The 17,109-nt window shown below is 34.9% G+C and overlaps 1 protein-coding gene across 1 annotated transcript in view; it reads right to left on the reverse strand.

Annotated features, from left to right (window-relative positions):
• SKAP2 (src kinase associated phosphoprotein 2) overlaps nt 1-17,109 on the reverse strand; it is a 120,557-nt gene that overhangs the window by 79,584 nt on the left and 23,864 nt on the right. The gene's annotated exons all lie outside the window — the stretch shown is intronic.

A 17,109-nucleotide genomic window follows, 5' to 3' on the forward strand; every position in this document is an offset into this window, starting at 1 on the left:
TGCTGCTTCAGAGTAATGATAATACTCAGGCAGCTCAGTTCTAGGCTGCTGTTTTTAAAGTAAAGCCAAATCACTTCACTCACTTGCAAGTTGAAGAGTAACTTTCATAAACTTTTCCACTAGTTTATATAAGCTATCTGTGATCTTTAAGATAGAAAGCATTGTACTGTTGCCTCCAGAGTGCACTGTACTACTTTTGGTATAGTCTATATACCAGCCTTTAAATTGCACCACCACCTTTCTCATTAAAAAAAAGGAAAAAAACTTCAAATGAGCCAGTAAGGGAAAACTCACAGTTTTAGTGTCTGTATCAGCAGTTTAATGCACTTCTGTAACTCCTGAGGAGGGGGAGGTGGTGCTGGGTCCTAAACTGAAATGATTTTTCTGATATTGAAAAATCAAAGCAGGATATGCTATTTTTAAACAGTTAAAGAAACACCAACATTTTCATATTAAAATAATATTATTAAAACTAAGACATTATACAAAACTACAAACACCTCTTGTACTTCAGAAGGCAGCATCAGTCTAAATCCAACCAAAGAGTCTTTTTACCATTTACAATAACACTCAAAGCCCTGGAAGTTGTATACACATTAGGATGACGTCTCTTAATAAATGATGTGGTTCTGAGGACAGGGGGGGGAAAAGTTTACCTTATGTCCCCTTAATATCCATTTCAAATTGTCAAAAACTTCAGAAAGCTGGAACGTGTGAGACAAAACGAAGAGATCTTACCATGTAAGCAGGAGCTAGAAAATGCAGAACTAGTCCTGGCTCTTAACCAGACTCCTTTCGCAATCTTGGGCACAGCTTGGTCACAGCTACTTTGCCTCCACTGTTCCTCTTCATAACAGAGAAACAGTGTTCACATCTTTTCTAGAAATGCTGTGAAATGTTGTTGGTTTCGTTATGCTTGTCTTTAAAAAAAGTCTTGTCTTTAGAAAGGGAAAAACATTTCATTTTCAGGCTTGCTGTGCCACTGATCTTTCCCTGCCGCACCCACACACTTTTTCAAAGTAATGTAAGTGTGAGGGAGGGAGGGAGAGAGAAGGGGCGGAGGGAAGGTTCCAGCATGTGTAAGACTGGGATGTCACAGATGTACTGATTCCTGCATTTCAGAAAACTGCACACTTTCTTCTGCGACTGCTAGAGCATACCTTAAATTGACAAAGGAAAAGTGAGAACACCATGAAAGAGTATCCCTATGGTAAACAGCAAGATGACTCTGATTATATAAATGAAATGGTTTTCAAAAAACCCCATTTTTTAATTCTAATAATGTTGCCTTCTTCTTTCTTCCTTTTCAAATATAAAATCATGTCAAGTGAAAATGCCGTTTTATAACACATGCTAATAGGTCATTGAAAATGGAGGCAGTTCCACCAACCCAAGTCAAAATTTCCTCAGTTTGGATATGCACTTTTTAAACTCTGTCACTCAAAAAGCAAAGGAGCAACCGTAAAACTCAACTTATTTTAGTTTAAGGATTTAAACTTTTGACACTCTACATCTTTCCCCACGTAAAGAACACATGCACCCTGAAGTGGTGAACAAGTAGCACATCAAAAGAATGTGGACTTTTAAAGCCTCAATATAGTAATATGGAAATAATAATAAGAAAGTGGCATTGCATAAAGTAATACTGTTGTATTCCTAACTACCTGGGCATTTTCTTAGTTGACAGCTATATTTCTAGTAAAGGAAGAAGAGATTTCTGTGGACTTCAACAGCCACAAGAATTTAATTTCACTTCCTGTTACACACCTCCTCTACAACCTAGGTCCCCCCTCCACCAGTATATTTGCACATCTGTTTCCAAACTTTTTCTCCCAGTTCTTGATCTTACCCTGATTAGGTTTTCTGGAGCATGAAATTATTCAAATTCATACATACAGCAGAGGATTCTAAAACTGCCTTGATGCAATGAAAGTAAAGTGACATATGCAAAATACATTACCTCATTTACTGGCACTTAGCCAGTTTTCCTGGCTTTTTTATTCAGTTTCAGTTTCTCCATAAACTGAACTCCCAAAAGCAGCCAATCAATCATTACCAACAGAACCGTATCAAAATAAAAATCTAGTCATTATAAAGATTCATTTTGATATTGTTTCCCACAAAAGTGTTTGCATCTATAACATGCTAATGCACTCTAAGATCTCCCCACATAGACTTGAAATTCTCTAAAATTAAGATACTTTGACAACAAATCCTCAAAAACACCTGACAAAATGGTACTGGAGAACACCAAGAACACCAAGAGTCACTGAGACAAGTACTAATGAACAAGACTCGTGAATCAACTTTTCATGAATTATCTATACCATTACGTGTTGTCTTATATCACTACCAAAACTCATTTCTGTGCAAGATCAGCGGTATACTGAACAAAAAAAAAATTACTAATTGCTGTTCTATTTGTTCTGATTTCATTAGCATTATTTTATCCAACAGTACTCGTGTTAGCCTATAAAACATACTGACAAGGGAATTTGCCTCTGGATATGTAAGAGAAATACAACATGCAAGGATAACTCTGTTCAAAATATTTACAAATCACTGGTATATTACTTAGAGCAATCTTACAGATGAAGAAACTAACATGAAAAAGCCATCAGAGCTAGACAATTGACTCTCAGTCACAAAGAATTCATTAATAATTCCACGAGGACCATCAATGTAATTATCAAACCAAAAGGACAAATTATGGCCACATCTACTCAATAATAGGAACCAGAATGGATAGTTATGTTATAACCACACTTTTCCTTATTATAATGCTACCTTATAACAGCATTGTTCTGTTTTGTTTGTTAGAAGAGGAACCCAGGTAACAACCTAAACCACCCCAGTTCTGAATGAAACAATTTTTTTCTCTGTTTTAAAGTGATTTTCATTCGTTTAGCTTGTTCAGTTTCATACATACGATTTTCAGATTTTTAAACATTTTGACTCAACAGATCTGCTTTTTGTACAATATTTTCACCTTCTTGATTTCTATCCAGTAATTTTATTCATTAAAGGCTATTTTTAATTTAAGAACTGAGTCATCTTTAGTTGCAAATAAGGTGAAAAAATTCTCTACCTGACATTCCCAATCACAGAGCTTGGAAAAAGAGAATTCAGTTGAAAAAAAGACTAACCTAGAGATTTAATAAAGGCTCAGACACTCAAGGCCCTTTCCAAAATACAACAAGCAGCTATTTGATATCAACGCTATGTTATGAATCGCTGCACCTCATTATCAATCCTTGAAAAGGAAAACAAACCTCCCTCAAAATGTCTGTTTCTGAAGGACAAAGGCAATTAACAGGGGCAGGTGAAAAAAAATGAAAATGTATTAGAGTGACAGGGGAATTTAAAGATGCCATGTGCATTAGGTTATACTTCTTAAATTAAGGCTTAAATGCAACAAGAACTGTAGATTCCTCAGACCTGTTCAAAGTTGAATTCATTCCAGGTTGAAAACATCCTGGAAGCACAACAAAGCTGGATTAATTTCTCTTCTCAACATACACATTAGTAAAGGTAGAAACCCTTGTAAACTCCATCTTAAAAAGGTAATAAAATGTTGCTAATATAAATATGGTAGTGTCTTAGTTATGGCCTTAGTGTACCCAAAAATAGACATAGCCATGCTGCCTTCAGCCTTCATACTATTCAATGTTCTGCATATATTAAAACACTCCTTATTTCTACCCCTCTTCAGCTATAAAAACAAAAATGAACCACAATAATGAAATAAAATATTCTTTATATGTATTATGGCTATGTGCATACACAAGTCAGTCACCCAATATCTCAATGACTGTTAATGAAACTGAAAGCCTAATTAGCAAGATGAGGGGAATAACCCCAGCATTCTGGCCCACCTCCAGTATGAATAATTGCTTCTACCTATGCAAAATCCCCCCTGTCATTTCAATTAGGTAAAATATTCCTCACATCCTGCTCTTAAATTGCTGTGTATTGTTTATAGTGCCATTGTAAGAGCTGCTGCATTCTACCCTGGGTACTGCTGCCTCTTGAAAGTAATAACATGGCAACTCCTACTTTTAGTTACTTCGTTCAAAAACCTTAGTTTTGCAAAAGGCTGGCTGCTATCAGAAAAAGAACCAATCAATGAAAAGAAAACCCCAACACTAATTTATTTTGCATCTATTAATGACAGAAGTACAAGATCTGTGTAGAACAGAGGGAACACGTTAACAGGTACTGAGGTATAAAAATAAGTCAGTCAGACTTATTTATTTATTTATTATGCCAAGCATCTTTGGCAATTCAGCAGCATAACAAGCAGTCATCCTATCACACTATCACAACTTTGAATGTCTCAGAAATTAAGCCAAAGCTAACACCTTCAAAAATGACTGTGAAATCCTACTAGCACATTGAAACATTAAAAACTCATGTGTATATATATGTACACACAGCAAATTTAACAAGGAAGAGAATGAAGTCAGTCATCAACTTCCAGGGCCCTTCCAGGGCCTCCAAAACTATGGCTGTATCTATACCTAGACTTTGCTTCCTTCTCTTCCAGGAAGTGCACACCCTGAATACCTGTTCCCCAAAACAGCCACCAATTAACCCCACTGCTTTCATTTTGCCTCATCCTATAATTTCCAAAATTATCTTAAAACCCTAAAATTTTGATGATAATTCATTTTAAAATGTTCATCTGACTAAAAAAAAATCCTAATTGAAAAAGGATTTAGAAGTTTTATAGGTTTTATTAATATTGATTTAAAGAGGGACATTTGGGGCTTTTTGTTGCTTCACCGTATCAGAGTGTTTTCTTGCTTTCCCCTTTTGGGTCTGAACGGCCACTGAAATGGTTATTAATAAGTAAATTCCAGAATGCTTACATTAGCCCACAGTCCTTTTATTGTTCACTCCTCCTTTAAATCGCCCTATCCCTTAAAAGATACAGTTTTAATTGACTATAAAATTTACTTAGAAATGTAATCACTGGTTTGAGTTATGAAAGTTAAAAGATATGTTTTATTTAGGAAAATATGCAAGCAGATATCTGCAGAAATTCACATTAACACTAACTGTACTTTCTATTTCATGAAACACTTCAGTAACCACATCAGTGATTTATTGTTATTTATTGTTATGGCAGTACGGAATCTTCCACAATAAAATAAAGACCAGGAGTGAAAAGAGCTGTAAAACCATAAAAAAAAAAAAGTTTGCTTTTTCCTTGTCCTGGCCTCCTAGGACTGTAAATCTTAGGTTTCCTTTTTCCTAAATTGTCTTCTTTCAAGGATTACCAGTGTTATAAATACCTTTGCCTTCTACTGACTAGACAGATTTTCTCCTGTAGACTCACTTCCTGTGGGAAACGTTACATCCAAAATTACACACACACTATTAAAATTGCGATCACTGCCACAATTTTGTTCATGTATTAAAGAAAGCACTAAGAATAGAGCAGTTTTCAGTTTATCATAATCCTCTGTAAAAGGAATATCACTCTTGCATAGGAAATAGCAGTATACATATAAAAAATTATTTGAAAATACAGTAGAAAATAATTTCCATTAAGTACACCGGCTGGGGAAAAAGCTGCACACACCAATGATTAAGCATAAGTGTGCATCTGTCCTTTAAATATGCATAGCAGTAATAGCTTAAATGCAGTTCAAATGATGGCCAGTCTTGCTGCATATACAAATCTGCACCAGGCAGTGCTAAATTAAAAAGCACCTCTGATAAGTTTACAAAAGACAAAGAAAAAATTGTTGTAAACTCCTCTGCATTGCAAAGATCTCTTTTGTCTGTCAATCAACAGAAAAGTATTATTCCACCATCACAAAAGGCAAACCTTTGGAGGCAGTATAGGTCTGTGTGTTGTGCAAATGTGCAGTTGCTAAGAAGCAAATATGCTTCTCCTCTAATCAAATAGCCCAGCTCAGCAATGCTGCTGGCTTGGGGCAAGAAGCAAATTCCACCAGCCACAAACTTAGAAACAGTCTTGAATTATTTGTTGCTGACCGCTGGCTGAACCCTGTCCTGATGAGCACCATCACCATTAGCCACTTCTCAGTGTATTCCATCAACCAATGGCAATAGCAGCATGCTACAGCTCAGGCTGCAAGGAATTGATCAAACAGGGTAATGAGACTATTTCTTCATGGAGGTTATTTTAAATGAATATAAATATTTTCTTTCTACATAATTTGCCACAAAAGGTCACTGAACTCCCTGTGATTCTAAAGAAAAATGCTGTGGTATCCCCTTTATATATTTGAGTTAGGATATAGGCAACAAACAATTCTGGGCATTTTTGATGATCGTGTAAATCTTAATGAGGTGGCATCCCAGACAATTGATTAGCAGCAACGTTCTATCTTCACATTTACGTACTAACAAAAAGAAAATTTGATGCTATTTTAGAAAATCATGATATACCCATGCCCTTAAAATCTTTCATGAGAGAATATATTCTGTGAGACTAGACTTACACTTTTGCTATTAACAATAGATCATGCATATTTTCCTATGCTTGCCTTACTTTGATATTATAGCCCTTTCTATAGATTCTTTCAATTGAACTCATATGTTAAAAATACCCACTTTGTGTGTGAGTCAAGTTACTGATGAGACCTGCATTCAGACACCCTGTCTGTCATAGCTGTTTTTTTTAAAAGGCTACTATAAAGAGACACCAGGAGATATTTGAAATTTAATTCAAAGCAACTGCTACAAAAATCCCATCAAGGCCCTCCTTGTCCTACACAAGATTTTTAATCCTATCATTTCCAGTACTGGACAATTTCTCCAATGCTGGGAAAACAAGTAAATATTGATTTAAATACCAGTCTAATAGCATTTTATTAATAAAGGCATTACACTAGGATAGTACTGAGACTATGATAAAGAAATAGTGCTTATTATTTTCTACTTTTAGGGATAATAATATAAAAATATTCAAATAGGCCAACTAAATACAACGGTTCATGTTTGAGAATTTCCAATGTTACCTTGAATAACTTTAAGTAAATATTTTCAACACAGAAGAAAATTCATATTTACACCTAGGGATGAGTATAATTCATTCATCTGAGACACAGCACTTGAAAATGCAGGTTGAAATATAAATTAATATATATATATATATATATATACAGGATTTAAATTAGTTCATCTTACCCTGATTAATAGGAGTTCACTTACCTAACAACAGAACAGGCTTCAGATATTTTTTTAATTCACATACAATATTCAAGAGTTTGGGGTTTTTTTAACAACATAAAATAAAAATGTGTAATCTGAAATTCTGTTCCTCTTATGTGGTTGGAATCCTCAGCTCCTCAGGCTTTTTTCTTCTCTAACTGAATATCTCTGACCAGTATAGGAAATATTTTTTTTTAAAAAAAAAAACTAGTAAGAATATTAATAATATTTACAAAAATAGTTCAAATCAACGGGCTTTTCCTCCTACTTCCCACCCCATTAAAATACTATTTCCAGAACATTCCTTTCTAACACTTTATCAATACCATCATTATATGTTGTATGGCAGTGAAGTGCATCTAAGGCTGGAATAGAATAAAGAAACTCAGATGTGTTTTTTCTATTAAGCCACCATTTTTTCATTTTTAAATCTTTTTTTTTTTTTAGAAAAGTTGACAGCAAAAATAAAACTGTAGTCCTGTGAGAAAAAAAAGAGAGCTTCGTTAGCTATTTATTCAAAAACATAAAGCTTGTTATGTCTGTAACGCAGACCCTACAAATTCTTATCATTCATTTATCATGTCTTTGAAAAGTCAGTTTCCAAATATAAAAAGGAAATAATTCTACATTAATGTTGAAGATGTTTAAAAATCTGTATGAAGACATGAAGCTAGGACCATTAAAAACATACAAAATCCTGAGAAACTATTTTCAACATAGATGAAAGAAGTCAATTTATATATAAATCCTATTTTTCCTCAAAGCAATCTTAATATGTTAAGTCCTAAATTCCATTAAAAAAAAATAAAAAGTGGTCCCTTACAATACCAATTGTAAAAACAAGATCCATTTGGGGGGCAGAAAAAATCAGCACCCACTCGCAAAAGATGTCTCATCAACGGACTAACATTTGACAAAAATCAGTGGAAACAGCAAAGAAGCCAATACAACTTCCAGTGCCAAGGAGCCAGATGGCACTGCTGGAAAAATTATATCTACAGACTGGCAGCTTGATCCCATGATTATTGCCCAAGGGAGGAGGAAGAGGAAAACAAGAGGCATTTCAGTGTGATGGAGTAAATCAATTATCACCAGCTCACTACGGCATTTTCACATTATTTTTATACCACATTCTAAATATCGCTCAAGTGAATGAGAGCACTGGAAGATTACAGCAATCTAAGGCAAAAAAAAAGGTGTGCCATACATTAAAAAGGCAATATGTACTTAAATGTACCTCTGTCAACTGCATTACACAGTCCATATTTCCAAATGAAATTTGCAGATATATTGTTGCTAACAAGTAAAAACAAAGTTTTTGTCTTGCGGTTTTACTTTTGACGTGAAATTCCAAATTTTATCTACAAAGATTACAGACAAAAACATCTTTGCACTTTTCAATATGACTACATTCTTTTGTGCATTTTCAACTCTTAACATGCAGTTATTTTACACATACAAGTACCAAGTAGCCATTTTGCTAAAATATTTCAAAAATCTCTGATCGAACAAGTTGGTGGAAGTCTCACCAATTATTTTTCTGATAAAATACAGTATTAAAGATAACTTCTGAAGAAGCTGTTAGAGAAAAATCAATCCACTCCTACTAGAAGGAAAGCAGTTCTAGAAAACTAAAAGTTTTTCCCCCACTATCTTCATATGCATAATATTCAAATTACTAAACACAAAATAGACAGAATTATAAGAATAATGTCCTGTGTAAATAGGCAAGGTTAATTTTTTCTTAATTGGAAGTCAATGACAACACTTGGATTAACTTCTTTTCCAAGAAACTGTAATAATAAGGCCCATTTCCTGTACCCATCCTTGCAAAAGAACACATCCTATTAACCTACCAAAAAGATTTGGACCACCTTCACTTCACTTGCCCCCAACCCATTTTCATTTTTATTGCACAGCCATGTACATGGTCTAAATATCCTTCTGCTCCCATTCGTATTATTTCAACACTAATCCTTTTCTTTTACCTCTTCAATGCAGAGCAGTGATGCACAAGTGCAGATATGTGAAGCATATATACACACATATTGAATACATATTATGAGTATTTATACATCATCCAGGTCCAAGCTGTGAATGCCCCATCTCTGGAGTGTTCAAGGCCAGGCTGAATGGGGCTTTAAGAACCTGGTCTAATGGAAGGTGTCCCTGCTCATGGCAGCGGAGTTGGAACTAGATGATCTTTAAGGTCCCTTTCATCCTAAACCATTCCATGATTCTATGATGCAGAGAAATACAAAATTTGCCTGTTAAGTAACGAAAACTGTTTTATATGAAGAACAGGATACCCCTGAAAAGGTATTATCAGGCTCTGATGTACCCTGCATTAAGGAACGCGTGTCCAGGCAGGCAGAGTATATATAGAGAAGACAGGAAAATCTTGTTTAGAGCAGAAGAGGTCTTCCTCCATTGTGTAGTGTAGGTTCATTCATAATTCCCTGCCCAAAAGGGGATCAAAACTTTCTGACTGCCAGCAATAGAGAAGACAAGACCAAGATACTCCTAGGATATTACCCATCATTACAGCGATCGTTAGTGATGACTAGGCTATGTGTAGCTAATATAAGTTAAGAAATTGGAGTAGTAATTTTAGTTTGGAGAAAATATGACATTCAGCAATTTTAGTCTGCTACTCTACTATACTTAAATCCTACTATTGTATGTAATCCAAGTAAACATCTATAAAAATTACTAGGAAAGTATCATACTAATACTGCTGAGTGACAGATGTCCAAAGAAGTATGGTTCCTGCTGAAAGTTTTTAAGCAGCAAACAATTATCTGCAAAATCTTCTTGAGAAGGCCAGTAATGAACTTGTCCATTCAGTGGATACCATAAAGATTGAATCTACTGTGGGGGAGTTTTTTTGCAAAACCATTCAATAAACCTTTTCATGACACAGTTTTTATTTTCCACTCAAATTTGATCTCAAAATTCACAAATATTAGTCCACTGCAAGCTTGCTTTTTTTTTAAAGGAAACAAACACAAATTCACTAAAATTAATGCCTGGACTGCAAGATGCCTGATAGAAAACAGGCCTGGCTTTGCTCTTGCTTAAGATCTAAAGCTTCACTTAGCACCTCTACAGAAAGTACTAATCAATTAATACACAAAAAATAGGAACATGGGGAAAATCTTCTGTTCATTAGGATTTATACACACTTCATGCATGCAATAAATTAAATAGGGGCACGAATTCTTAATCACCAATTCTGAGAAAGAAATGCCAATCTTAGCTTGTACTTTTTTTTTCCCCAGTATATTCCTATATCCAGGGGCTTCTAAAGCCTCATCCTTGAGACAAAATATTAATTGCCACACAGACCATTGCTTTAAACAGTTCTGATCTAATCTAAAACAAACAAAACACTATGGTTCTGTAGAACTTTTTCTCCCCGAGACGTTTGTGACCACTACATAGCATATGCTAGAGGCAGACCCAATTTTCTGTCGCACATGGTAGATCTCAGGAAGGAAAAGATGCCTCTTGCCTTGAATGCCAAGCAGCACCAATCTGTTGGACTCGGTCTCCTCTGGTACCCACCTAAAGGTGCCACTGGAATAGCATGAAGCTGTGCTATCATCTGTGAGTGATGCATCTTTCTGGTTCTTGGAGGAAAGGAGTAAGGAGCAGAATGGAAGCTGCCTTACCATTACTGCTTGGCAGGAAGAAAGAGGAATTACAGGGAAATCAGAAGGCAGAAATTCACTCGGTCAAGATAAAGCACCAATAAGGTCCTAAAATCATAATTAACTGCCTCCAAAACCTACTTGAAAAGCTTATTGCATATCCAAGAGGCAGAAGAAAAACATCTCCTCTTCCTTTTGATGTCAGCTATTTGTGCTGTATAAGAACCGAATTAGAAGAACATTAGGCCAACAAGCAATATAACATAAACAGAAAAATCTATTCACTTCAATTTTCTGGGCTTTTTTTTTTTTTTAACCACAGTATTGTTATATATCTTGAATAAAATTATGATCTAATATGAAAAAGAAATGGGTTAAGCAAGTCATTGTTTAGGGGTTTTTTGGTTGATATTTTCTTACGCAGTGGTGGAGTATACATGGCTGTTTTGTTAGTGTTCAGTCACTGAAGCAACATAGATGAAATAAAATGAGCAACAAACCATGTCATCTCTCCCATGGGAGAAAGGTAAATGTTAAAAGAACACAGGGGTTTATTGTTTGATGGGAAGTTTTTCATCATGATAATTAGAAGTTCAAACATTTTAGTATCATCAATTTGTACACACTGTTAACCTACACAATGCCATTTTTAACTTTATTGTTGACTTTATTAGGGCCAAAATTTCACTTAAAACTTCTGCTTCCTATCAGAAATTATTCCCTTATGTTCTGTACAAATGATTTAAATCAAATTTAATTAGATTAGCTTTGCATATTTCACACACACTTTTTTTTAAACATCCTGCTTCTCCATCTAAGTCATTGCTGCTATATGCACTGGTATGGATCCTACAGACAAACCAGGAAGCAACCAAGCAGTTCAGTTGTTTGTTCTTTTCATAAGGTTTCAAAAGCAGCTACATGTGGAAAGTTATAAAGATTCTATTCAAAAATATTCATTACATTCATTACAGAGGGAAAAAAAAATATACTATTACCATGGCTTTTATGGACAAAAGAGAGTCAAATGTCAACAGATTGATGGAGTTTAGGGTATGTATTCTCTCCTAGCAAGCAGAGTGCAGCACTGGGACAAACTGCCCAAAGGACAGTGCAACTGCACCAGTAGAGATTTTTAGGAAAGATGAGACAGGTGCCCACCAAGAAACATCTCAGGCTGACTGTGGGTGACACGTTGATTTTACTCTTAAGGTCTCTCCTATTCAACAAGCAGTTGATCTTCTTTACAGCTTTTCACAATTTCAACAAAGTTGGCACCCTCTTCTCATGTGTTAAACAAACAGAGAAGAGAGAATTGCATCTGGGAATTTACACTCATATGGTTGGTCCCACATGTACCAATATCCTTAAATAATAGAATTTAAAAACAAAAGCTTCATATTTTAAGTTCCTCTTCGGTATGTTTTATTTTTCACTGTGTTCCATCAGCTTGTAAAAGATTGTATTCTGGATGACATCTAAACTGTCCATAAGTGACTCAGCCTAAATTTGTAGTGATACATTGCTCTCTGACAACCTCAGCACACCACTTCAGGAATTTTAAACTTCAATCTTCCTGCTTAAGACTGTGCTGCTAATTAAAATTTATTATGTTGAAAGCAACATTTTTGATCATCATATTGCCTTTCTCAGCCAAAAATGCAGAGTCAAAATCCTCTTCAAAATTCTGACAAGAACTAGCATCCCCTCAAATAAAGTTAGCGTGCCAAAGTCCAGTCTTTACGCATTTTCCACAGGATGGGCTACTGCCCTCCAGCCAGTGCTTAGTAGGAGCATAAAGTAGAAGCCATGTTTTCTCACTGAAGATCAGCTGTCCAAGTAAACCTAGACCTTACTTCCCCTCAATATGACCTTTTTTATTCAATCTTGAATATTAAAAGAGATATAAGGAATATTAAAGTACCTGGTTTTCTGCCTTCAATGAGATCTGCCTATGAGAAAACCAAGACAAATAAAGAAGTTTCTCATTCCTTTGAGTGGCTGTCATGCAATTAAGTTTGTACCTCTCTCCCCAATACTCAAAGTAAATAACTAACCTCCTACAATAACTCACTTAAATTTCCAATGCTGTCGTCCCCAAGACAACCAAACATCCTCTCCATGTACATTATTATGTTACTAAAAAGTGGTATACCAAGACAAGACTGGAGGGATAAGAAGGGCAAAAGGAGAAAGGATAGAAATTCCTAGTTGTATTTTCCATTCTCCAACCTTTGATAGCTTAGTTGCTAGCAGTGCTTAACTGAGAAACATTTTTTGCTTTAATATAGTGCCACAAAAATAAACTTAGTATGAATGTAGTTGCAAGAAGTGGGAAAACACTTGTGTGTATGCACAAAGATAAAACCTTACACTGAACTCTACCAGCCTTCTTCAATGACAGTATTCAAATGACCAGGCCTAACAAATAAGAAAATAAGGGGGGGAAAAGCTTAATCAGTATTTGTATTTGAGACTTAACATGTAAATAGAAACAGCATGCAAAATTCAGTCACACAATTTTTCATTCTCACTTGATCAACCAAACTGCAAAACGTGATGCTCCTATTAAGTAAATACTATATATAATGTAAAATAGTTTACTCCAGCCTGCAAAGACTTGTACAGAACTTTTCCAAAGAAACTACATGAAAACAGAGTGCGGATGCCTGTTGCTTCATCCAAAAATTCTAGCAAGAAAATCATTATGCAGGAGCAATAAATTTTGCTCGTTTTCAAGACTGCACTTTGACGACAAACAGTTAAAACACAATCTTTTCATTTACTCTTTTTCCTCAAAGCTCTCCAAGTGACCAGTTTTGCTTGGTCGAGCCCTACCTTCCTCCACTTTAACTATGGGGAAATTTAATAAGAGATTCTCAGACTGTTTAAAAATTTTCTACTAAAAAGCATATTTTATTCATAAGCTATAGCCAAATGTGATAATCTGAAGAACATACAGGTCCCCAGACACATTTTTAGTACTTCTTTCGTCCTTACCTTCTCAAGGCAACATTTCTAGACCTTCCATAGAAATGGTGATGATCTAAATTATTTCATCACAGCATTCTCTGTGATCTTTTAGATCCAGTAATTATCCAATTACACACTCCCTGCAGAGCCAAAGTGACATGTCTTCCTCAGAGGTCCAGTTACAAAGTCAAAGTTTGGTCCTTTAATACTAGTGACATTTCTTACTATAAAATCAGGTTACCATACCATAAACCAAAAAAAGAAAAAAATCCCTATATATTATAAAAGAAGATTACAGTGTTATTAAACAGGAAAGTTTAAGCCTGCCATTGAACCTGCACTTAATAACTAGGAAACTTGAAAATTAAATGAAAAACAGTAACTTTTTTCCCATTTAGTTCTCAACCAAAAGTAAGTTTGTTTCCAACTTGAAAGAAAATCTTGGTATTTCAATTTTAAAGTATTTTGGTGTGCTTTGGTTTTTAACTAATCAAGACATATGTATTTCCCAGTGCATATATTCTTCAATACACAGATGGAAGGGGAGTAAGAAATTACAAGACATAACATTGTTATACAATGTACTATACAAAAACCTGTCATTTAAGTTGCAAGAAACCTAGTCATCAATAAGTGAAAAAATACCTCGCTCAAAAATCAATTATGTTGAGTCTTTTGTATAGAGAAGTAGTACACCTTTCAGGCAACTGGTATTAATGAGCAGACATGGCTATAGAATCTCCATCTGTTTTTCTGACAAAGCTGTGACTACTCCAGTCTCTCATTGAAATTCCATTAATCTGATGCACCAAGGACCAATGCGAAAATCAAAACTCCATCTAACCCTTTATCAGCTCACAATAACCTACAAGTGAACTCTGCCTGTTAGCATACAGCAAGTTATGATTTTGCTATCAATCAGGCTGTTAGCCAATAAAAAAAAAAAAATCAAGTTAAGACCAGAGTGCCTGGCTGTGCTGTTTTGTTTGGTCTGTCTTGTTTTTCAGTTTGTTATTTTGTTTGGGGGTTTTGTTGTGTTTTATCCCTCTTCCAATTTCTGTAGGGTGTCTGGACATGTAAGCCCATGCATCATTCCCTTTCATTGTGATTTAATTGCTGCCAGCAATCAAGTCAAAGCATCACTGAAGTGTGCTTGAATTTCATTAGATGATATAACTTATGCTACTTTCCTACAGTACCTAATAAACCATAAAGAAACCAAAACACATATGGCTTGAGGGAATAACTGGAAAATTAGGTGGCCATTTGGGAACTGAGTGAACTTTTGAACCAGAGGAACAGAGAAAAAGAAATATTAAAAGGAAAGACAGACTTAGAATGCACACAGAGACGTGGGGGTTTGACCTTTTCAGTACCTAGAAAATTACATTAGCATTATGAAAAATACATATCATGTTTAGAGTTTATAATCCATCAAAGTTTAGATACTTTGTTAGTGCCTACCATAAGGTAAAAGTCAAAAGGACAACATAACAATCAGATTTGACAAAAGGCCTTTAGGTGACCTGTGCTAATTTAGTTATCCCATACTTATTGTTAAATGGATTATCCCTCTTGTAATTAATACACCATTAGACAAAGGTCACACAAAAACTCCAGGATTTTACAATGACTGTAACATACACATAATACACTAATTCTTTATCTGTTACCAAGCGTGTGCCTTCACAAATTATGTTTTGACAGTAATGCTGCAAAGTCAAATTGCGACACTTTGGCAAGTCATACAAACGTTGCAGCCTAACTCAAGTATATAAAGAGAAATGCCTTGGGGCTTTTTAGCAGAAAATATATGTAGAAGGTTTTACATAAAAATAAATATGGACTCCAACATAAATAAAAACCACCTCAATTCGGTTACCTACAGATAGGGCCCTCTGTTAACGCTGAGAGCCTTGATCCTACACAAATCAGGTTTTAGATCTGTACAGAGCCCTGCTGAATTGAACTGGTAATTATACAAAATCAAACATCTACAGACCATCTTACAGACCCTGTTCCTTGAGTAGGATTTAAATATTGAACATTAACAGACCGCTAAAAAAACTAAAATACAGTATTAAGCTTCAAGAAACCCATTTATGCCTATTAGAACTGAAACAAATGGCACCTCTGGGGATCAATCCACCTCTTATAAGATTTTCCCAACATATATTTTCATACACAGGCTAGGTGGCTAGACTGGAATGATGGATTATATATATTAAAATCAAAACGGTCTTAGAATGACACATTAGACATTCAAAGAGAAAAAGAGGAACACTGTATACCCCAATAAATTAAGTATTTACAGATCAGAATTTATCACCTTTTCTCAAATTTTCTTCATGTTACACTCCCACTAGGTAATTAAAGAGGATTTATCATAAAATACAGAAAGACCAGCAAGGTAAAATCACCTCAAATATAAAAGAATTGTACCCTCTATATTTCGACCTAAACTGGTATGAAATAGTCAAGATATTGTTCAGCAGCTATTACACCTCCTCTCATAACTTCCAAAAGAGGCTAAAAATTAATCATCCATCTGTACAAATTCATACAGTATTTCACATACTCTTGCATCAGCATTCTCCAGCCATTCATTATTTAGGTTATGAACGTTATCACTTTTCTCTTGATTAACTGTTTTGAAACAATTCTATAATCATACCTCCTATTAAATAGTCATATAATTTTGTCACATACCCTTTATGCAATCAGTACCATGTTATTAAGTTATAATTAGAAATAATGATAAGATTATGTTTGTAAGCAAAAATAAATACACAGAAAGTTGCATTCATCTGTAGTTTTGAAAATTAGCTTGTGTTTTCTAAAAGCCATACTCAATTTGACTGATAATTACATTTCAACCAGAGAGCAAAAAGGCCTAGTTTTACTTTTTTAGTTGAAGGTCACACTGCCAACATGCAATAAGCTCAATATTAAAAAAAAAAAAAAGTGTGATTATTATTGTTATACATTTTACAGAGTTCTGGACATAAAAAAAATGCATTATTCTGAATCAGTGGTTAGAAGGTTTATCACTTATGCATGTACTTGACTTATCCCTGTTCTGCAATAGACATAATTTTATACCTCATAAAAGCAATTTATGTTTCCAAAGGGAATAATCTGGATAATATAAAATGTGGAGTGCTACATTGCAGGAAGCATATTTTCATTCAGCAATTGTATTTCGAGATGGAGCTGCACAGTTTGATCATCATATCATGTCAGAAAACATCATTCACTAGTAAGTCTATCTAACTTCCAGTGCCACAAATTAATA

This window comes from Agelaius tricolor, unplaced genomic scaffold (genome assembly GCF_023055355.1).
Source record: "Agelaius tricolor isolate 1412-34295 unplaced genomic scaffold, bAgeTri1.0.p SCAF_6, whole genome shotgun sequence".
Taxonomy (NCBI): Eukaryota; Metazoa; Chordata; class Aves; order Passeriformes; family Icteridae; genus Agelaius; species Agelaius tricolor.